Source organism: Drosophila miranda, chromosome 2 (genome assembly GCF_003369915.1).
Source record: "Drosophila miranda strain MSH22 chromosome 2, D.miranda_PacBio2.1, whole genome shotgun sequence".
NCBI classification, from domain to species: domain Eukaryota; kingdom Metazoa; phylum Arthropoda; class Insecta; order Diptera; family Drosophilidae; genus Drosophila; species Drosophila miranda.
This window is the reverse complement of record NC_046675.1, coordinates 13,762,366-13,780,785: the sequence shown is the minus strand read 5'-3', so window position 1 is coordinate 13,780,785 and position 18,420 is coordinate 13,762,366. Positions and strand designations below refer to the sequence as shown.

General features: G+C 40.4%; 40 non-coding genes across 40 annotated transcripts; all 40 read left to right on the top strand.

Moving 5' to 3' along the window:
• The first annotated feature begins 239 nt into the window (after window positions 1-239).
• Window positions 240-358, top strand: LOC117187576. Its single transcript, XR_004472234.1, has one exon. It is a non-coding gene; the product is annotated as a 5S ribosomal RNA (ribosomal RNA).
• Window positions 359-697: 339 nt separating this feature from the next.
• Window positions 698-816, top strand: LOC117187573. Its single transcript, XR_004472232.1, has one exon. It is a non-coding gene; the product is annotated as a 5S ribosomal RNA (ribosomal RNA).
• Window positions 817-1,159: 343 nt separating this feature from the next.
• LOC117187572 lies at window positions 1,160-1,278 on the top strand. Its single transcript, XR_004472231.1, has one exon. It is a non-coding gene; the product is annotated as a 5S ribosomal RNA (ribosomal RNA).
• A 339-nt stretch (window positions 1,279-1,617) lies between these two features.
• LOC117187571 lies at window positions 1,618-1,736 on the top strand. The gene has a single exon (XR_004472230.1). It is a non-coding gene; the product is annotated as a 5S ribosomal RNA (ribosomal RNA).
• Window positions 1,737-2,075: 339 nt separating this feature from the next.
• LOC117187570 lies at window positions 2,076-2,194 on the top strand. Its single transcript, XR_004472229.1, has one exon. It is a non-coding gene; the product is annotated as a 5S ribosomal RNA (ribosomal RNA).
• A 343-nt stretch (window positions 2,195-2,537) lies between these two features.
• Window positions 2,538-2,656, top strand: LOC117187569. Its single transcript, XR_004472228.1, has one exon. It is a non-coding gene; the product is annotated as a 5S ribosomal RNA (ribosomal RNA).
• Window positions 2,657-2,995: 339 nt separating this feature from the next.
• On the top strand, window positions 2,996-3,114 carry LOC117187568. The gene has a single exon (XR_004472227.1). It is a non-coding gene; the product is annotated as a 5S ribosomal RNA (ribosomal RNA).
• A 339-nt stretch (window positions 3,115-3,453) lies between these two features.
• LOC117187567 lies at window positions 3,454-3,572 on the top strand. Its single transcript, XR_004472226.1, has one exon. It is a non-coding gene; the product is annotated as a 5S ribosomal RNA (ribosomal RNA).
• A 339-nt stretch (window positions 3,573-3,911) lies between these two features.
• Window positions 3,912-4,030, top strand: LOC117187578. The gene has a single exon (XR_004472236.1). It is a non-coding gene; the product is annotated as a 5S ribosomal RNA (ribosomal RNA).
• Window positions 4,031-4,369: 339 nt separating this feature from the next.
• LOC117187566 lies at window positions 4,370-4,488 on the top strand. The gene has a single exon (XR_004472225.1). It is a non-coding gene; the product is annotated as a 5S ribosomal RNA (ribosomal RNA).
• Window positions 4,489-4,827: 339 nt separating this feature from the next.
• LOC117187565 lies at window positions 4,828-4,946 on the top strand. The gene has a single exon (XR_004472224.1). It is a non-coding gene; the product is annotated as a 5S ribosomal RNA (ribosomal RNA).
• A 339-nt stretch (window positions 4,947-5,285) lies between these two features.
• Window positions 5,286-5,404, top strand: LOC117187564. The gene has a single exon (XR_004472223.1). It is a non-coding gene; the product is annotated as a 5S ribosomal RNA (ribosomal RNA).
• Window positions 5,405-5,747: 343 nt separating this feature from the next.
• LOC117187562 lies at window positions 5,748-5,866 on the top strand. Its single transcript, XR_004472221.1, has one exon. It is a non-coding gene; the product is annotated as a 5S ribosomal RNA (ribosomal RNA).
• Window positions 5,867-6,205: 339 nt separating this feature from the next.
• On the top strand, window positions 6,206-6,324 carry LOC117187561. The gene has a single exon (XR_004472220.1). It is a non-coding gene; the product is annotated as a 5S ribosomal RNA (ribosomal RNA).
• Window positions 6,325-6,663: 339 nt separating this feature from the next.
• LOC117187560 lies at window positions 6,664-6,782 on the top strand. The gene has a single exon (XR_004472219.1). It is a non-coding gene; the product is annotated as a 5S ribosomal RNA (ribosomal RNA).
• A 339-nt stretch (window positions 6,783-7,121) lies between these two features.
• Window positions 7,122-7,240, top strand: LOC117187577. The gene has a single exon (XR_004472235.1). It is a non-coding gene; the product is annotated as a 5S ribosomal RNA (ribosomal RNA).
• A 338-nt stretch (window positions 7,241-7,578) lies between these two features.
• LOC117187558 lies at window positions 7,579-7,697 on the top strand. The gene has a single exon (XR_004472218.1). It is a non-coding gene; the product is annotated as a 5S ribosomal RNA (ribosomal RNA).
• Window positions 7,698-8,036: 339 nt separating this feature from the next.
• LOC117187557 lies at window positions 8,037-8,155 on the top strand. The gene has a single exon (XR_004472217.1). It is a non-coding gene; the product is annotated as a 5S ribosomal RNA (ribosomal RNA).
• A 343-nt stretch (window positions 8,156-8,498) lies between these two features.
• LOC117187556 lies at window positions 8,499-8,617 on the top strand. The gene has a single exon (XR_004472216.1). It is a non-coding gene; the product is annotated as a 5S ribosomal RNA (ribosomal RNA).
• A 339-nt stretch (window positions 8,618-8,956) lies between these two features.
• LOC117187555 lies at window positions 8,957-9,075 on the top strand. The gene has a single exon (XR_004472215.1). It is a non-coding gene; the product is annotated as a 5S ribosomal RNA (ribosomal RNA).
• A 343-nt stretch (window positions 9,076-9,418) lies between these two features.
• Window positions 9,419-9,537, top strand: LOC117187554. The gene has a single exon (XR_004472214.1). It is a non-coding gene; the product is annotated as a 5S ribosomal RNA (ribosomal RNA).
• A 343-nt stretch (window positions 9,538-9,880) lies between these two features.
• LOC117187553 lies at window positions 9,881-9,999 on the top strand. The gene has a single exon (XR_004472213.1). It is a non-coding gene; the product is annotated as a 5S ribosomal RNA (ribosomal RNA).
• A 343-nt stretch (window positions 10,000-10,342) lies between these two features.
• Window positions 10,343-10,461, top strand: LOC117187552. Its single transcript, XR_004472212.1, has one exon. It is a non-coding gene; the product is annotated as a 5S ribosomal RNA (ribosomal RNA).
• A 339-nt stretch (window positions 10,462-10,800) lies between these two features.
• Window positions 10,801-10,919, top strand: LOC117187550. The gene has a single exon (XR_004472210.1). It is a non-coding gene; the product is annotated as a 5S ribosomal RNA (ribosomal RNA).
• Window positions 10,920-11,262: 343 nt separating this feature from the next.
• On the top strand, window positions 11,263-11,381 carry LOC117187549. Its single transcript, XR_004472209.1, has one exon. It is a non-coding gene; the product is annotated as a 5S ribosomal RNA (ribosomal RNA).
• Window positions 11,382-11,724: 343 nt separating this feature from the next.
• Window positions 11,725-11,843, top strand: LOC117187548. The gene has a single exon (XR_004472208.1). It is a non-coding gene; the product is annotated as a 5S ribosomal RNA (ribosomal RNA).
• Window positions 11,844-12,186: 343 nt separating this feature from the next.
• LOC117187547 lies at window positions 12,187-12,305 on the top strand. Its single transcript, XR_004472207.1, has one exon. It is a non-coding gene; the product is annotated as a 5S ribosomal RNA (ribosomal RNA).
• A 339-nt stretch (window positions 12,306-12,644) lies between these two features.
• LOC117187546 lies at window positions 12,645-12,763 on the top strand. Its single transcript, XR_004472206.1, has one exon. It is a non-coding gene; the product is annotated as a 5S ribosomal RNA (ribosomal RNA).
• Window positions 12,764-13,102: 339 nt separating this feature from the next.
• LOC117187545 lies at window positions 13,103-13,221 on the top strand. The gene has a single exon (XR_004472205.1). It is a non-coding gene; the product is annotated as a 5S ribosomal RNA (ribosomal RNA).
• A 343-nt stretch (window positions 13,222-13,564) lies between these two features.
• On the top strand, window positions 13,565-13,683 carry LOC117187544. The gene has a single exon (XR_004472204.1). It is a non-coding gene; the product is annotated as a 5S ribosomal RNA (ribosomal RNA).
• Window positions 13,684-14,026: 343 nt separating this feature from the next.
• LOC117187542 lies at window positions 14,027-14,145 on the top strand. Its single transcript, XR_004472203.1, has one exon. It is a non-coding gene; the product is annotated as a 5S ribosomal RNA (ribosomal RNA).
• A 339-nt stretch (window positions 14,146-14,484) lies between these two features.
• On the top strand, window positions 14,485-14,603 carry LOC117187541. Its single transcript, XR_004472202.1, has one exon. It is a non-coding gene; the product is annotated as a 5S ribosomal RNA (ribosomal RNA).
• Window positions 14,604-14,942: 339 nt separating this feature from the next.
• LOC117187540 lies at window positions 14,943-15,061 on the top strand. Its single transcript, XR_004472201.1, has one exon. It is a non-coding gene; the product is annotated as a 5S ribosomal RNA (ribosomal RNA).
• Window positions 15,062-15,400: 339 nt separating this feature from the next.
• Window positions 15,401-15,519, top strand: LOC117187538. Its single transcript, XR_004472199.1, has one exon. It is a non-coding gene; the product is annotated as a 5S ribosomal RNA (ribosomal RNA).
• Window positions 15,520-15,858: 339 nt separating this feature from the next.
• On the top strand, window positions 15,859-15,977 carry LOC117187537. Its single transcript, XR_004472198.1, has one exon. It is a non-coding gene; the product is annotated as a 5S ribosomal RNA (ribosomal RNA).
• A 339-nt stretch (window positions 15,978-16,316) lies between these two features.
• LOC117187536 lies at window positions 16,317-16,435 on the top strand. Its single transcript, XR_004472197.1, has one exon. It is a non-coding gene; the product is annotated as a 5S ribosomal RNA (ribosomal RNA).
• Window positions 16,436-16,774: 339 nt separating this feature from the next.
• On the top strand, window positions 16,775-16,893 carry LOC117187535. Its single transcript, XR_004472196.1, has one exon. It is a non-coding gene; the product is annotated as a 5S ribosomal RNA (ribosomal RNA).
• A 343-nt stretch (window positions 16,894-17,236) lies between these two features.
• On the top strand, window positions 17,237-17,355 carry LOC117187534. Its single transcript, XR_004472195.1, has one exon. It is a non-coding gene; the product is annotated as a 5S ribosomal RNA (ribosomal RNA).
• A 339-nt stretch (window positions 17,356-17,694) lies between these two features.
• On the top strand, window positions 17,695-17,813 carry LOC117187533. The gene has a single exon (XR_004472194.1). It is a non-coding gene; the product is annotated as a 5S ribosomal RNA (ribosomal RNA).
• A 343-nt stretch (window positions 17,814-18,156) lies between these two features.
• LOC117187532 lies at window positions 18,157-18,275 on the top strand. The gene has a single exon (XR_004472193.1). It is a non-coding gene; the product is annotated as a 5S ribosomal RNA (ribosomal RNA).
• The last annotated feature ends 145 nt before the right edge of the window (window positions 18,276-18,420 follow it).

Below are 18,420 nucleotides of genomic sequence, written 5' to 3'. Positions count from 1 at the left end.
CAAAACACCCCTTTACAAATACGACAGTCATGGAAGAAAGTCCTTTGGAAATAACCAGAAATCATGTTAAACTGTGCAACCTTTGTCAAGGCCTCCCATATGACATCCAATCCCTGCCAGCAGATCCTAGTCTAGTCTTTTGAACTAAAAACACATCCTATTGTTAGTTTTTGTCAAACTGAATGCTCCAGTCGAAGGCAGAACACAAAGGAAAACCAAGGTTCAGCTCTTAGGCTTTCGCCAACGACCATACTACGCTGAATACATCGGTTCTCGTCCGATCACCGAAATTAAGCAGCGTCGGGCGCGGTTAGTACTTAGATGGGGGACCGCTTGGGAACACCGCGTGTTGTTGGCTTCGTCACCAACTTTTTGCCTTTTGCCGTATTTTCGTTTAGTTTTTCATTTTTTATTTCTCTTTTTTCGTTTTTATTTTCCTTTAATTATATTTTGGCTAAGGGACATGGATAAAATTAAAATGTATATTACTTTTGTTCGAAGGGGAACGGCATTTGGTTTTCTTTCTCTAAGTAAATTCATAAATAGAGGCACCCCATATCACATCCAATCCCTGCCAGCTGATCCTAGTCTAGTCGTTTGAACTAAAAACACATCCTATTGTTAGTTTTTGTCAAACTGAATGCTCCAGTCGAAGGCAGAACACAAAGGAAAACCAAGGTTCAGCTCTCAGGCTTTCGCCAACGACCATACTACGCTGAATACATCGGTTCTCGTCCGATCACCGAAATTAAGCAGCGTCGGGCGCGGTTAGTACTTAGATGGGGGACCGCTTGGGAACACCGCGTGTTGTTGGCTTCGTCACCAACTTTTTGCCTTTTGCCGTATTTTCGTTTAGTTTTTCATTTTTTATTTCTCTTTTTTCGTTTTTATTTTCCTTTAATTATATTTTGGCTAAGGGACATGGATAAAATTAAAATGTATATTACTTTTGTTCGAAGGGGAACGGCATTTGGTTTTCTTTCTATAAGTAAATTCATAAATAGAGGGAGGCACCCCATATCACATCCAATCCCTGCCAGCAGATCCTAGTCTAGTCGTTTGAACTAAAAACACATCCTATTGTTAGTTTTTGTCAAACTGAATGCTTCAGTCGAAGGCAGAACACAAAGGAAAACCCACGTTCAGCTATCAGGCTTTCGCCAACGACCATACTACGCTGAATACATCGGTTCTCGTCCGATCACCGAAATTAAGCAGCGTCGGGCGCGGTTAGTACTTAGATGGGGGACCGCTTGGGAACACCGCGTGTTGTTGGCTTCGTCACCAACTTTTTGCCTTTTGCCGTATTTTCGTTTAGTTTTTCATTTTTTATTTCTCTTTTTTCGTTTTTATTTTCCTTTAATTATATTTTGGCTAAGGGACATGGATAAAATTAAAATGTATATTACTTTTGTTCGAAGGGGAACGGCATTTGGTTTTCTTTCTCTAAGTAAATTCATAAATAGAGGCACCCCATATCACATCCAATCCCTGCCAGCTGATCCTAGTCTAGTCGTTTGAACTAAAAACACATCCTATTGTTAGTTTTTGTCAAACTGAATGCTCCAGTCGAAGGCAGAACACAAAGGAAAACCAAGGTTCAGCTCTCAGGCTTTCGCCAACGACCATACTACGCTGAATACATCGGTTCTCGTCCGATCACCGAAATTAAGCAGCGTCGGGCGCGGTTAGTACTTAGATGGGGGACCGCTTGGGAACACCGCGTGTTGTTGGCTTCGTCACCAACTTTTTGCCTTTTGCCGTATTTTCGTTTAGTTTTTCATTTTTTATTTCTCTTTTTTCGTTTTTATTTTCCTTTAATTATATTTTGGCTAAGGGACATGGATAAAATTAAAATGTATATTACTTTTGTTCGAAGGGGAACGGCATTTGGTTTTCTTTCTCTAAGTAAATTCATAAATAGAGGCACCCCATATCACATCCAATCCCTGCCAGCAGATCCTAGTCTAGTCGTTTGAACTAAAAACACATCCTATTGTTAGTTTTTGTCAAACTGAATGCTTCAGTCGAAGGCAGAACACAAAGGAAAACCCACGTTCAGCTATCAGGCTTTCGCCAACGACCATACTACGCTGAATACATCGGTTCTCGTCCGATCACCGAAATTAAGCAGCGTCGGGCGCGGTTAGTACTTAGATGGGGGACCGCTTGGGAACACCGCGTGTTGTTGGCTTCGTCACCAACTTTTTGCCTTTTGCCGTATTTTCGTTTAGTTTTTCATTTTTTATTTTTCTTTTTTCGTTTTTATTTTCCTTTAATTATATTTTGGCTAAGGGACATGGATAAAATTAAAATGTATATTACTTTTGTTCGAAGGGGAACGGCATTTGGTTTTCTTTCTATAAGTAAATTCATAAATAGAGGGAGGCACCCCATATCACATCCAATCCCTGCCAGCAGATCCTAGTCTAGTCGTTTGAACTAAAAACACATCCTATTGTTAGTTTTTGTCAAACTGAATGCTTCAGTCGAAGGCAGAACACAAAGGAAAACCCACGTTCAGCTATCAGGCTTTCGCCAACGACCATACTACGCTGAATACATCGGTTCTCGTCCGATCACCGAAATTAAGCAGCGTCGGGCGCGGTTAGTACTTAGATGGGGGACCGCTTGGGAACACCGCGTGTTGTTGGCTTCGTCACCAACTTTTTGCCTTTTGCCGTATTTTCGTTTAGTTTTTCATTTTTTATTTCTCTTTTTTCGTTTTTATTTTCCTTTAATTATATTTTGGCTAAGGGACATGGATAAAATTAAAATGTATATTACTTTTGTTCGAAGGGGAACGGCATTTGGTTTTCTTTCTCTAAGTAAATTCATAAATAGAGGCACCCCATATCACATCCAATCCCTGCCAGCAGATCCTAGTCTAGTCGTTTGAACTAAAAACACATCCTATTGTTAGTTTTTGTCAAACTGAATGCTTCAGTCGAAGGCAGAACACAAAGGAAAACCCACGTTCAGCTATCAGGCTTTCGCCAACGACCATACTACGCTGAATACATCGGTTCTCGTCCGATCACCGAAATTAAGCAGCGTCGGGCGCGGTTAGTACTTAGATGGGGGACCGCTTGGGAACACCGCGTGTTGTTGGCTTCGTCACCAACTTTTTGCCTTTTGCCGTATTTTCGTTTAGTTTTTCATTTTTTATTTCTCTTTTTTCGTTTTTATTTTCCTTTAATTATATTTTGGCTAAGGGACATGGATAAAATTAAAATGTATATTACTTTTGTTCGAAGGGGAACGGCATTTGGTTTTCTTTCTCTAAGTAAATTCATAAATAGAGGCACCCCATATCACATCCAATCCCTGCCAGCAGATCCTAGTCTAGTCGTTTGAACTAAAAACACATCCTATTGTTAGTTTTTGTCAAACTGAATGCTCCAGTCGAAGGCAGAACACAAAGGAAAACCAAGGTTCAGCTCTCAGGCTTTCGCCAACGACCATACTACGCTGAATACATCGGTTCTCGTCCGATCACCGAAATTAAGCAGCGTCGGGCGCGGTTAGTACTTAGATGGGGGACCGCTTGGGAACACCGCGTGTTGTTGGCTTCGTCACCAACTTTTTGCCTTTTGCCGTATTTTCGTTTAGTTTTTCATTTTTTATTTCTCTTTTTTCGTTTTTATTTTCCTTTAATTATATTTTGGCTAAGGGACATGGATAAAATTAAAATGTATATTACTTTTGTTCGAAGGGGAACGGCATTTGGTTTTCTTTCTCTAAGTAAATTCATAAATAGAGGCACCCCATATCACATCCAATCCCTGCCAGCAGATCCTAGTCTAGTCGTTTGAACTAAAAACACATCCTATTGTTAGTTTTTGTCAAACTGAATGCTTCAGTCGAAGGCAGAACACAAAGGAAAACCCACGTTCAGCTATCAGGCTTTCGCCAACGACCATACTACGCTGAATACATCGGTTCTCGTCCGATCACCGAAATTAAACAGCGTCGGGCGCGGTTAGTACTTAGATGGGGGACCGCTTGGGAACACCGCGTGTTGTTGTCTTCGTCACCAACTTTTTGCCTTTTGCCGTATTTTCGTTTAGTTTTTCATTTTTTATTTCTCTTTTTTCGTTTTTATTTTCCTTTAATTATATTTTGGCTAAGGGACATGGATAAAATTAAAATGTATATTACTTTTGTTCGAAGGGGAACGGCATTTGGTTTTCTTTCTCTAAGTAAATTCATAAATAGAGGCACCCCATATCACATCCAATCCCTGCCAGCAGATCCTAGTCTAGTCGTTTGAACTAAAAACACATCCTATTGTTAGTTTTTGTCAAACTGAATGCTTCAGTCGAAGGCAGAACACAAAGGAAAACCCACGTTCAGCTATCAGGCTTTCGCCAACGACCATACTACGCTGAATACATCGGTTCTCGTCCGATCACCGAAATTAAGCAGCGTCGGGCGCGGTTAGTACTTAGATGGGGGACCGCTTGGGAACACCGCGTGTTGTTGGCTTCGTCACCAACTTTTTGCCTTTTGCCGTATTTTCGTTTAGTTTTTCATTTTTTATTTCTCTTTTTTCGTTTTTATTTTCCTTTAATTATATTTTGGCTAAGGGACATGGATAAAATTAAAATGTATATTACTTTTGTTCGAAGGGGAACGGCATTTGGTTTTCTTTCTCTAAGTAAATTCATAAATAGAGGCACCCCATATCACATCCAATCCCTGCCAGCTGATCCTAGTCTAGTCGTTTGAACTAAAAACACATCCTATTGTTAGTTTTTGTCAAACTGAATGCTCCAGTCGAAGGCAGAACACAAAGGAAAACCAAGGTTCAGCTCTCAGGCTTTCGCCAACGACCATACTACGCTGAATACATCGGTTCTCGTCCGATCACCGAAATTAAGCAGCGTCGGGCGCGGTTAGTACTTAGATGGGGGACCGCTTGGGAACACCGCGTGTTGTTGGCTTCGTCACCAACTTTTTGCCTTTTGCCGTATTTTCGTTTAGTTTTTCATTTTTTATTTCTCTTTTTTCGTTTTTATTTTCCTTTAATTATATTTTGGCTAAGGGACATGGATAAAATTAAAATGTATATTACTTTTGTTCGAAGGGGAACGGCATTTGGTTTTCTTTCTCTAAGTAAATTCATAAATAGAGGCACCCCATATCACATCCAATCCCTGCCAGCAGATCCTAGTCTAGTCGTTTGAACTAAAAACACATCCTATTGTTAGTTTTTGTCAAACTGAATGCTTCAGTCGAAGGCAGAACACAAAGGAAAACCCACGTTCAGCTATCAGGCTTTCGCCAACGACCATACTACGCTGAATACATCGGTTCTCGTCCGATCACCGAAATTAAGCAGCGTCGGGCGCGGTTAGTACTTAGATGGGGGACCGCTTGGGAACACCGCGTGTTGTTGGCTTCGTCACCAACTTTTTGCCTTTTGCCGTATTTTCGTTTAGTTTTTCATTTTTTATTTTTCTTTTTTCGTTTTTATTTTCCTTTAATTATATTTTGGCTAAGGGACATGGATAAAATTAAAATGTATATTACTTTTGTTCGAAGGGGAACGGCATTTGGTTTTCTTTCTATAAGTAAATTCATAAATAGAGGGAGGCACCCCATATCACATCCAATCCCTGCCAGCAGATCCTAGTCTAGTCGTTTGAACTAAAAACACATCCTATTGTTAGTTTTTGTCAAACTGAATGCTTCAGTCGAAGGCAGAACACAAAGGAAAACCCACGTTCAGCTATCAGGCTTTCGCCAACGACCATACTACGCTGAATACATCGGTTCTCGTCCGATCACCGAAATTAAGCAGCGTCGGGCGCGGTTAGTACTTAGATGGGGGACCGCTTGGGAACACCGCGTGTTGTTGGCTTCGTCACCAACTTTTTGCCTTTTGCCGTATTTTCGTTTAGTTTTTCATTTTTTATTTCTCTTTTTTCGTTTTTATTTTCCTTTAATTATATTTTGGCTAAGGGACATGGATAAAATTAAAATGTATATTACTTTTGTTCGAAGGGGAACGGCATTTGGTTTTCTTTCTCTAAGTAAATTCATAAATAGAGGCACCCCATATCACATCCAATCCCTGCCAGCAGATCCTAGTCTAGTCGTTTGAACTAAAAACACATCCTATTGTTAGTTTTTGTCAAACTGAATGCTTCAGTCGAAGGCAGAACACAAAGGAAAACCCACGTTCAGCTATCAGGCTTTCGCCAACGACCATACTACGCTGAATACATCGGTTCTCGTCCGATCACCGAAATTAAGCAGCGTCGGGCGCGGTTAGTACTTAGATGGGGGACCGCTTGGGAACACCGCGTGTTGTTGGCTTCGTCACCAACTTTTTGCCTTTTGCCGTATTTTCGTTTAGTTTTTCATTTTTTATTTCTCTTTTTTCGTTTTTATTTTCCTTTAATTATATTTTGGCTAAGGGACATGGATAAAATTAAAATGTATATTACTTTTGTTCGAAGGGGAACGGCATTTGGTTTTCTTTCTCTAAGTAAATTCATAAATAGAGGCACCCCATATCACATCCAATCCCTGCCAGCAGATCCTAGTCTAGTCGTTTGAACTAAAAACACATCCTATTGTTAGTTTTTGTCAAACTGAATGCTCCAGTCGAAGGCAGAACACAAAGGAAAACCAAGGTTCAGCTCTCAGGCTTTCGCCAACGACCATACTACGCTGAATACATCGGTTCTCGTCCGATCACCGAAATTAAGCAGCGTCGGGCGCGGTTAGTACTTAGATGGGGGACCGCTTGGGAACACCGCGTGTTGTTGGCTTCGTCACCAACTTTTTGCCTTTTGCCGTATTTTCGTTTAGTTTTTCATTTTTTATTTCTCTTTTTTCGTTTTTATTTTCCTTTAATTATATTTTGGCTAAGGGACATGGATAAAATTAAAATGTATATTACTTTTGTTCGAAGGGGAACGGCATTTGGTTTTCTTTCTCTAAGTAAATTCATAAATAGAGGCACCCCATATCACATCCAATCCCTGCCAGCAGATCCTAGTCTAGTCGTTTGAACTAAAAACACATCCTATTGTTAGTTTTTGTCAAACTGAATGCTTCAGTCGAAGGCAGAACACAAAGGAAAACCCACGTTCAGCTATCAGGCTTTCGCCAACGACCATACTACGCTGAATACATCGGTTCTCGTCCGATCACCGAAATTAAACAGCGTCGGGCGCGGTTAGTACTTAGATGGGGGACCGCTTGGGAACACCGCGTGTTGTTGTCTTCGTCACCAACTTTTTGCCTTTTGCCGTATTTTCGTTTAGTTTTTCATTTTTTATTTCTCTTTTTTCGTTTTTATTTTCCTTTAATTATATTTTGGCTAAGGGACATGGATAAAATTAAAATGTATATTACTTTTGTTCGAAGGGGAACGGCATTTGGTTTTCTTTCTCTAAGTAAATTCATAAATAGAGGCACCCATATCACATCCAATCCCTGCCAGCAGATCCTAGTCTAGTCGTTTGAACTAAAAACACATCCTATTGTTAGTTTTTGTCAAACTGAATGCTCCAGTCGAAGGCAGAACACAAAGGAAAACCAAGGTTCAGCTCTCAGGCTTTCGCCAACGACCATACTACGCTGAATACATCGGTTCTCGTCCGATCACCGAAATTAAGCAGCGTCGGGCGCGGTTAGTACTTAGATGGGGGACCGCTTGGGAACACCGCGTGTTGTTGGCTTCGTCACCAACTTTTTGCCTTTTGCCGTATTTTCGTTTAGTTTTTCATTTTTTATTTCTCTTTTTTCGTTTTTATTTTCCTTTAATTATATTTTGGCTAAGGGACATGGATAAAATTAAAATGTATATTACTTTTGTTCGAAGGGGAACGGCATTTGGTTTTCTTTCTCTAAGTAAATTCATAAATAGAGGCACCCCATATCACATCCAATCCCTGCCAGCAGATCCTAGTCTAGTCGTTTGAACTAAAAACACATCCTATTGTTAGTTTTTGTCAAACTGAATGCTTCAGTCGAAGGCAGAACACAAAGGAAAACCAAGGTTCAGCTCTCAGGCTTTCGCCAACGACCATACTACGCTGAATACATCGGTTCTCGTCCGATCACCGAAATTAAGCAGCGTCGGGCGCGGTTAGTACTTAGATGGGGGACCGCTTGGGAACACCGCGTGTTGTTGGCTTCGTCACCAAATTTTTGCCTTTTGCCGTATTTTCGTTTAGTTTTTCATTTTTTATTTCTCTTTTTTCGTTTTTATTTTCCTTTAATTATATTTTGGCTAAGGGACATGGATAAAATTAAAATGTATATTACTTTTTTTCGAAGGGGAACGGCATTTGGTTTTCTTTCTATAAGTAAATTCATAAATAGAGGGAGGCACCCCATATCACATCCAATCCCTGCCAGCAGATCCTAGTCTAGTCGTTTGAACTAAAAACACATCCTATTGTTAGTTTTTGTCAAACTGAATGCTTCAGTCGAAGGCAGAACACAAAGGAAAACCCACGTTCAGCTATCAGGCTTTCGCCAACGACCATACTACGCTGAATACATCGGTTCTCGTCCGATCACCGAAATTAAGCAGCGTCGGGCGCGGTTAGTACTTAGATGGGGGACCGCTTGGGAACACCGCGTGTTGTTGGCTTCGTCACCAACTTTTTGCCTTTTGCCGTATTTTCGTTTAGTTTTTCATTTTTTATTTCTCTTTTTTCGTTTTTATTTTCCTTTAATTATATTTTGGCTAAGGGACATGGATAAAATTAAAATGTATATTACTTTTGTTCGAAGGGGAACGGCATTTGGTTTTCTTTCTCTAAGTAAATTCATAAATAGAGGCACCCCATATCACATCCAATCCCTGCCAGCAGATCCTAGTCTAGTCGTTTGAACTAAAAACACATCCTATTGTTAGTTTTTGTCAAACTGAATGCTTCAGTCGAAGGCAGAACACAAAGGAAAACCAAGGTTCAGCTCTCAGGCTTTCGCCAACGACCATACTACGCTGAATACATCGGTTCTCGTCCGATCACCGAAATTAAGCAGCGTCGGGCGCGGTTAGTACTTAGATGGGGGACCGCTTGGGAACACCGCGTGTTGTTGGCTTCGTCACCAACTTTTTGCCTTTTGCCGTATTTTCGTTTAGTTTTTCATTTTTTATTTCTCTTTTTTCGTTTTTATTTTCCTTTAATTATATTTTGGCTAAGGGACATGGATAAAATTAAAATGTATATTACTTTTGTTCGAAGGGGAACGGCATTTGGTTTTCTTTCTATAAGTAAATTCATAAATAGAGGGAGGCACCCCATATCACATCCAATCCCTGCCAGCAGATCCTAGTCTAGTCGTTTGAACTAAAAACACATCCTATTGTTAGTTCTTGTCAAACTGAATGCTTCAGTCGAAGGCAGAACACAAAGGAAAACCCACGTTCAGCTATCAGGTTTTCGCCAACGACCATACTACGCTGAATACATCGGTTCTCGTCCGATCACCGAAATTAAGCAGCGTCGGGCGCGGTTAGTACTTAGATGGGGGACCGCTTGGGAACACCGCGTGTTGTTGGCTTCGTCACCAACTTTTTGCCTTTTGCCGTATTTTCGTTTAGTTTTTCATTTTTTATTTCTCTTTTTTCGTTTTTATTTTCCTTTAATTATATTTTGGCTAAGGGAAATGGATAAAATTAAAATGTATATTACTTTTTTTCGAAGGGGAACGGCATTTGGTTTTCTTTCTATAAGTAAATTCATAAATAGAGGGAGGCACCCCATATCACATCCAATCCCTGCCAGCAGATCCTAGTCAAGTCGTTTGAACTAAAAACACATCCTATTGTTAGTTTTTGTCAAACTGAATGCTTCAGTCGAAGGCAGAACACAAAGGAAAACCCACGTTCAGCTATCAGGCTTTCGCCAACGACCATACTACGCTGAATACATCGGTTCTCGTCCGATCACCGAAATTAAGCAGCGTCGGGCGCGGTTAGTACTTAGATGGGGGACCGCTTGGGAACACCGCGTGTTGTTGGCTTCGTCACCAACTTTTTGCCTTTTGCCGTATTTTCGTTTAGTTTTTCATTTTTTATTTCTCTTTTTTCGTTTTTATTTTCCTTTAATTATATTTTGGCTAAGAGACATGGATAAAATTAAAATGTATATTACTTTTTTTCGAAGGGGAACGGCATTTGGTTTTCTTTCTATAAGTAAATTCATAAATAGAGGGAGGCACCCCATATCACATCCAATCCCTGCCAGCAGATCCTAGTCTAGTCGTTTGAACTAAAAACACATCCTATTGTTAGTTTTTGTCAAACTGAATGCTTCAGTCGAAGGCAGAACACAAAGGAAAACCCACGTTCAGCTATCAGGCTTTCGCCAACGACCATACTACGCTGAATACATCGGTTCTCGTCCGATCACCGAAATTAAGCAGCGTCGGGCGCGGTTAGTACTTAGATGGGGGACCGCTTGGGAACACCGCGTGTTGTTGGCTTCGTCACCAACTTTTTGCCTTTTGCCGTATTTTCGTTTAGTTTTTCATTTTTTATTTCTCTTTTTTCGTTTTTATTTTCCTTTAATTATATTTTGGCTAAGGGACATGGATAAAATTAAAATGTATATTACTTTTGTTCGAAGGGGAACGGCATTTGGTTTTCTTTCTCTAAGTAAATTCATAAATAGAGGCACCCCATATCACATCCAATCCCTGCCAGCAGATCCTAGTCTAGTCGTTTGAACTAAAAACACATCCTATTGTTAGTTTTTGTCAAACTGAATGCTTCAGTCGAAGGCAGAACACAAAGGAAAACCCACGTTCAGCTATCAGGTTTTCGCCAACGACCATACTACGCTGAATACATCGGTTCTCGTCCGATCACCGAAATTAAGCAGCGTCGGGCGCGGTTAGTACTTAGATGGGGGACCGCTTGGGAACACCGCGTGTTGTTGGCTTCGTCACCAACTTTTTGCCTTTTGCCGTATTTTCGTTTAGTTTTTCATTTTTTATTTCTCTTTTTTCGTTTTTATTTTCCTTTAATTATATTTTGGCTAAGGGACATGGATAAAATTAAAATGTATATTACTTTTGTTCGAAGGGGAACGGCATTTGGTTTTCTTTCTATAAGTAAATTCATAAATAGAGGGAGGCACCCCATATCACATCCAATCCCTGCCAGCAGATCCTAGTCTAGTCGTTTGAACTAAAAACACATCCTATTGTTAGTTTTTGTCAAACTGAATGCTTCAGTCGAAGGCAGAACACAAAGGAAAACCCACGTTCAGCTATCAGGCTGTCGCCAACGACCATACTACGCTGAATACATCGGTTCTCGTCCGATCACCGAAATTAAGCAGCGTCGGGCGCGGTTAGTACTTAGATGGGGGACCGCTTGGGAACACCGCGTGTTGTTGGCTTCGTCACCAACTTTTTGCCTTTTGCCGTATTTTCGTTTAGTTTTTCATTTTTTATTTCTCTTTTTTCGTTTTTATTTTCCTTTAATTATATTTTGGCTAAGGGACATGGATAAAATTAAAATGTATATTACTTTTGTTCGAAGGGGAACGGCATTTGGTTTTCTTTCTATAAGTAAATTCATAAATAGAGGGAGGCACCCCATATCACATCCAATCCCTGCCAGCAGATCCTAGTCTAGTCGTTTGAACTAAAAACACATCCTATTGTTAGTTTTTGTCAAACTGAATGCTTCAGTCGAAGGCAGAACACAAAGGAAAACCCACGTTCAGCTATCAGGCTGTCGCCAACGACCATACTACGCTGAATACATCGGTTCTCGTCCGATCACCGAAATTAAGCAGCGTCGGGCGCGGTTAGTACTTAGATGGGGGACCGCTTGGGAACACCGCGTGTTGTTGGCTTCGTCACCAACTTTTTGCCTTTTGCCGTATTTTCGTTTAGTTTTTCATTTTTTATTTCTCTTTTTTCGTTTTTATTTTCCTTTAATTATATTTTGGCTAAGAGACATGGATAAAATTAAAATGTATATTACTTTTTTTCGAAGGGGAACGGCATTTGGTTTTCTTTCTATAAGTAAATTCATAAATAGAGGGAGGCACCCCATATCACATCCAATCCCTGCCAGCAGATCCTAGTCTAGTCGTTTGAACTAAAAACACATCCTATTGTTAGTTTTTGTCAAACTGAATGCTTCAGTCGAAGGCAGAACACAAAGGAAAACCCACGTTCAGCTATCAGGCTGTCGCCAACGACCATACTACGCTGAATACATCGGTTCTCGTCCGATCACCGAAATTAAGCAGCGTCGGGCGCGGTTAGTACTTAGATGGGGGACCGCTTGGGAACACCGCGTGTTGTTGGCTTCGTCACCAACTTTTTGCCTTTTGCCGTATTTTCGTTTAGTTTTTCATTTTTTATTTCTCTTTTTTCGTTTTTATTTTCCTTTAATTATATTTTGGCTAAGGGACATGGATAAAATTAAAATGTATATTACTTTTGTTCGAAGGGGAACGGCATTTGGTTTTCTTTCTCTAAGTAAATTCATAAATAGAGGCACCCCATATCACATCCAATCCCTGCCAGCAGATCCTAGTCTAGTCGTTTGAACTAAAAACACATCCTATTGTTAGTTTTTGTCAAACTGAATGCTTCAGTCGAAGGCAGAACACAAAGGAAAACCCACGTTCAGCTATCAGGTTTTCGCCAACGACCATACTACGCTGAATACATCGGTTCTCGTCCGATCACCGAAATTAAGCAGCGTCGGGCGCGGTTAGTACTTAGATGGGGGACCGCTTGGGAACACCGCGTGTTGTTGGCTTCGTCACCAACTTTTTGCCTTTTGCCGTATTTTCGTTTAGTTTTTCATTTTTTATTTCTCTTTTTTCGTTTTTATTTTCCTTTAATTATATTTTGGCTAAGGGACATGGATAAAATTAAAATGTATATTACTTTTGTTCGAAGGGGAACGGCATTTGGTTTTCTTTCTCTAAGTAAATTCATAAATAGAGGCACCCCATATCACATCCAATCCCTGCCAGCAGATCCTAGTCTAGTCGTTTGAACTAAAAACACATCCTATTGTTAGTTTTTGTCAAACTGAATGCTTCAGTCGAAGGCAGAACACAAAGGAAAACCCACGTTCAGCTATCAGGCTGTCGCCAACGACCATACTACGCTGAATACATCGGTTCTCGTCCGATCACCGAAATTAAGCAGCGTCGGGCGCGGTTAGTACTTAGATGGGGGACCGCTTGGGAACACCGCGTGTTGTTGGCTTCGTCACCAACTTTTTGCCTTTTGCCGTATTTTCGTTTAGTTTTTCATTTTTTATTTCTCTTTTTTCGTTTTTATTTTCCTTTAATTATATTTTGGCTAAGGGACATGGATAAAATTAAAATGTATATTACTTTTGTTCGAAGGGGAACGGCATTTGGTTTTCTTTCTATAAGTAAATTCATAAATAGAGGGAGGCACCCCATATCACATCCAATCCCTGCCAGCAGATCCTAGTCTAGTCGTTTGAACTAAAAACACATCCTATTGTTAGTTTTTGTCAAACTGAATGCTTCAGTCGAAGGCAGAACACAAAGGAAAACCCACGTTCAGCTATCAGGCTGTCGCCAACGACCATACTACGCTGAATACATCGGTTCTCGTCCGATCACCGAAATTAAGCAGCGTCGGGCGCGGTTAGTACTTAGATGGGGGACCGCTTGGGAACACCGCGTGTTGTTGGCTTCGTCACCAACTTTTTGCCTTTTGCCGTATTTTCGTTTAGTTTTTCATTTTTTATTTCTCTTTTTTCGTTTTTATTTTCCTTTAATTATATTTTGGCTAAGGGACATGGATAAAATTAAAATGTATATTACTTTTGTTCGAAGGGGAACGGCATTTGGTTTTCTTTCTATAAGTAAATTCATAAATAGAGGGAGGCACCCCATATCACATCCAATCCCTGCCAGCAGATCCTAGTCTAGTCGTTTGAACTAAAAACACATCCTATTGTTAGTTTTTGTCAAACTGAATGCTTCAGTCGAAGGCAGAACACAAAGGAAAACCAAGGTTCAGCTCTCAGGCTTTCGCCAACGACCATACTACGCTGAATACATCGGTTCTCGTCCGATCACCGAAATTAAGCAGCGTCGGGCGCGGTTAGTACTTAGATGGGGGACCGCTTGGGAACACCGCGTGTTGTTGGCTTCGTCACCAACTTTTTGCCTTTTGCCGTATTTTCGTTTAGTTTTTCATTTTTTATTTCTCTTTTTTCGTTTTTATTTTCCTTTAATTATATTTTGGCTAAGGGACATGGATAAAATTAAAATGTATATTACTTTTGTTCGAAGGGGAACGGCATTTGGTTTTCTTTCTCTAAGTAAATGCATAAATAGAGGCACCCCATATCACATCCAATCCCTGCCAGCAGATCCTAGTCTAGTCGTTTGAACTAAAAACACATCCTACTGTTAGTTTTTGTCAAACTGAATACTTCAGTCGAAGGCAGAACACAAAGGAAAACCCACGTTCAGCTATCAGGCTTTCGCCAACGACCATACTACGCTGAATACATCGGTTCTCGTCCGATCACCGAAATTAAGCAGCGTCGGGCGCGGTTAGTACTTAGATGGGGGACCGCTTGGGAACACCGCGTGTTGTTGGCTTCGTCACCAACTTTTTGCCTTTTGCCGTATTTTCGTTTAGTTTTTCATTTTTTATTTCTCTTTTTTCGTTTTTATTTTCCTTTAATTATATTTTGGCTAAGGGACACGGATAAAATTAAAATGTATATTACTTTTGTTCGAAGGGGAACGGCATTTGGTTTTCTTTCTCTAAGTAAATACATAAATAGAGGCACCCCATATCACATCCAATCCCTGCCAGCAGATCCTAGTCTAGTCGTTTGAACTAAAAACACATCCTATTGTTAGTTTTTGTCAAACTGAATACTTCAGTCGAAGGCAGAACACAAAGGAAAACCCACGTTCAGCTATCAGGCTTTCGCCAACGACCATACTACGCTGAATACATCGGTTCTCGTCCGATCACCGAAATTAAGCAGCGTCGGGCGCGGTTAGTACTTAGATGGGGGACCGCTTGGGAACACCGCGTGTTGTTGGCTTCGTCACCAACTTTTTGCCTTTTGCCGTATTTTCGTTTAGTTTTTCATTTTTTATTTCTCTTTTTTCGTTTTTATTTTCCTTTAATTATATTTTGGCTAAGGGACACGGATAAAATTAAAATGTATATTACTTTTGTTCGAAGGGGAACGGCATTTGGTTTTCTTTCTCTAAGTAAATACATAAATAGAGGCACCCCATATCACATCCAATCCCTGCCAGCAGATCCTAGTCTAGTCGTTTGAACTAAAAACACATCCTATTGTTAGTTTTTGTCAAACTGAATACTTCAGTCGAAGGCAGAACACAAAGGAAAACCCACGTTCAGCTATCAGGCTTTCGCCAACGACCATACTACGCTGAATACATCGGTTCTCGTCCGATCACCGAAATTAAGCAGCGTCGGGCGCGGTTAGTACTTAGATGGGGGACCGCTTGGGAACACCGCGTGTTGTTGGCTTCGTCACCAACTTTTTGCCTTTTGCCGTATTTTCGTTTAGTTTTTCATTTTTTATTTCTCTTTTTTCGTTTTTATTTTCCTTTAATTATATTTTGGCTAAGGGACATGGATAAAATTAAAATGTATATTACTTTTGTTCGAAGGGGAACGGCATTTGGTTTTCTTTCTCTAAGTAAATGCATAAATAGAGGCACCCCATATCACATCCAATCCCTGCCAGCAGATCCTAGTCTAGTCGTTTGAACTAAAAACACATCCTACTGTTAGTTTTTGTCAAACTGAATACTTCAGTCGAAGGCAGAACACAAAGGAAAACCCACGTTCAGCTATCAGGCTTTCGCCAACGACCATACTACGCTGAATACATCGGTTCTCGTCCGATCACCGAAATTAAGCAGCGTCGGGCGCGGTTAGTACTTAGATGGGGGACCGCTTGGGAACACCGCGTGTTGTTGGCTTCGTCACCAACTTTTTGCCTTTTGCCGTATTTTCGTTTAGTTTTTCATTTTTTATTTCTCTTTTTTCGTTTTTATTTTCCTTTAATTATATTTTGGCTAAGGGACATGGATAAAATTAAAATGTATATTACTTTTGTTCGAAGGGGAACGGCATTTGGTTTTCTTTCTCTAAGTAAATGCATAAATAGAGGCACCCCATATCACATCCAATCCCTGCCAGCAGATCCTAGTCTAGTCGTTTGAACTAAAAACACATCCTACTGTTAGTTTTTGTCAAACTGAATACTTCAGTCGAAGGCAGAACACAAAGGAAAACCCACGTTCAGCTATCAGGCTTTCGCCAACGACCATACTACGCTGAATACATCGGTTCTCGTCCGATCACCGAAATTAAGCAGCGTCGGGCGCGGTTAGTACTTAGATGGGGGACCGCTTGGGAACACCGCGTGTTGTTGGCTTCGTCACCAACTTTTTGCCTTTTGCCGTATTTTCGTTTCGTTTTTCATTTTTTATTTTTCTTTTTTCGTTTGTATTTTCCTTTAATTATATTTTGGCTAAGGGACACGGATAAAATTAAAATGTATATTACTTTTGTTCGAAGGGGAACGGCATTTGGTTTTCTTTCTCTAAGTAAATACATAAATAGAGGCACCCCATATCACATCCAATCCCTGCCAGCAGATCCTAGTCTAGTCGTTTGAACTAAAAACACATCCTATTGTTAGTTTTTGTCAAACTGAATGCTCCAGTCGAAGGCAGAACACAAAGGAAAACCCACGTTCAGCTATCAGGCTTTCGCCAACGACCATACTACGCTGAATACATCGGTTCTCGTCCGATCACCGAAATTAAGCAGCGTCGGGCGCGGTTAGTACTTAGATGGGGGACCGCTTGGGAACACCGCGTGTTGTTGGCTTCGTCACCAACTTTTTGCCTTTTGCCGTATTTTCGTTTAGTTTTTCATTTTTTATTTCTCTTTTTTCGTTTTTATTTTCCTTTAATTATATTTTGGCTAAGGGACATGGATAAAATTAAAATGTATATTACTTTTGTTCGAAGGGGAACGGCATTTGGTTTTCTTTCTATAAGTAAATTCATAAATAGAGGGAGGCACCCCATATCACATCCAATCCCTGCCAGCAGATCCTAGTCTAGTCGTTTGAACTAAAAACACATCCTATTGTTAGTTTTTGTCAAACTGAATGCTTCAGTCGAAGGCAGAACACAAAGGAAAACCCACGTTCAGCTATCAGGCTTTCGCCAACGACCATACTACGCTGAATACATCGGTTCTCGTCCGATCACCGAAATTAAGCAGCGTCGGGCGCGGTTAGTACTTAGATGGGGGACCGCTTGGGAACACCGCGTGTTGTTGGCTTCGTCACCAACTTTTTGCCTTTTGCCGTATTTTCGTTTAGTTTTTCATTTTTTATTTCTCTTTTTTCGTTTTTATTTTCCTTTAATTATATTTTGGCTAAGGGACATGGATAAAATTAAAATGTATATTACTTTTGTTCGAAGGGGAACGGCATTTGGTTTTCTTTCTCTAAGTAAATACATAAATAGAGGCACCCCATATCACATCCAATCCCTGCCAGCAGATCCTAGTCTAGTCGTTTGAACTAAAAACACATCCTATTGTTAGTTTTTGTCAAACTGAATGCTCCAGTCGAAGGCAGAACACAAAGGAAAACCCACGTTCAGCTATCAGGCTTTCGCCAACGACCATACTACGCTGAATACATCGGTTCTCGTCCGATCACCGAAATTAAGCAGCGTCGGGCGCGGTTAGTACTTAGATGGGGGACCGCTTGGGAACACCGCGTGTTGTTGGCTTCGTCACCAAATTTTTGCCTTTTGCCGTATTTTCGTTTAGTTTTTCATTTTTTATTTCTCTTTTTTCGTTTTTATTTTCCTTTAATTATATTTTGGCTAAGGGACATGGATAAAATTAAAATGTATATTACTTTTTTTCGAAGGGGAACGGCATTTGGTTTTCTTTCTATAAGTAAATTCATAAATAGAGGGAGGCACCCCATATCACATCCAATCCCTGCCAGCAGATCCTAGTCTAGTCGTTTGAACTAAAAACACATCCTATTGTTAGTTTTTGTCAAACTGAATGCTTCAGTCGAAGGCAGAACACAAAGGAAAACCCACGTTCAGCTATCAGGCTTTCGCCAACGACCATACTACGCTGAATACATCGGTTCTCGTCCGATCACCGAAATTAAGCAGCGTCGGGCGCGGTTAGTACTTAGATGGGGGACCGCTTGGGAACACCGCGTGTTGTTGGCTTCGTCACCAACTTTTTGCCTTTTGCCGTATTTTCGTTTCGTTTTTCATTTTTCATTTTTTATTTTTCTTTTTTCGTTTTTATTTTCCTTTAATTATATTTTGGCTAAGGGACATGGATAAAATTAAAATGTATATTACTTTTGTT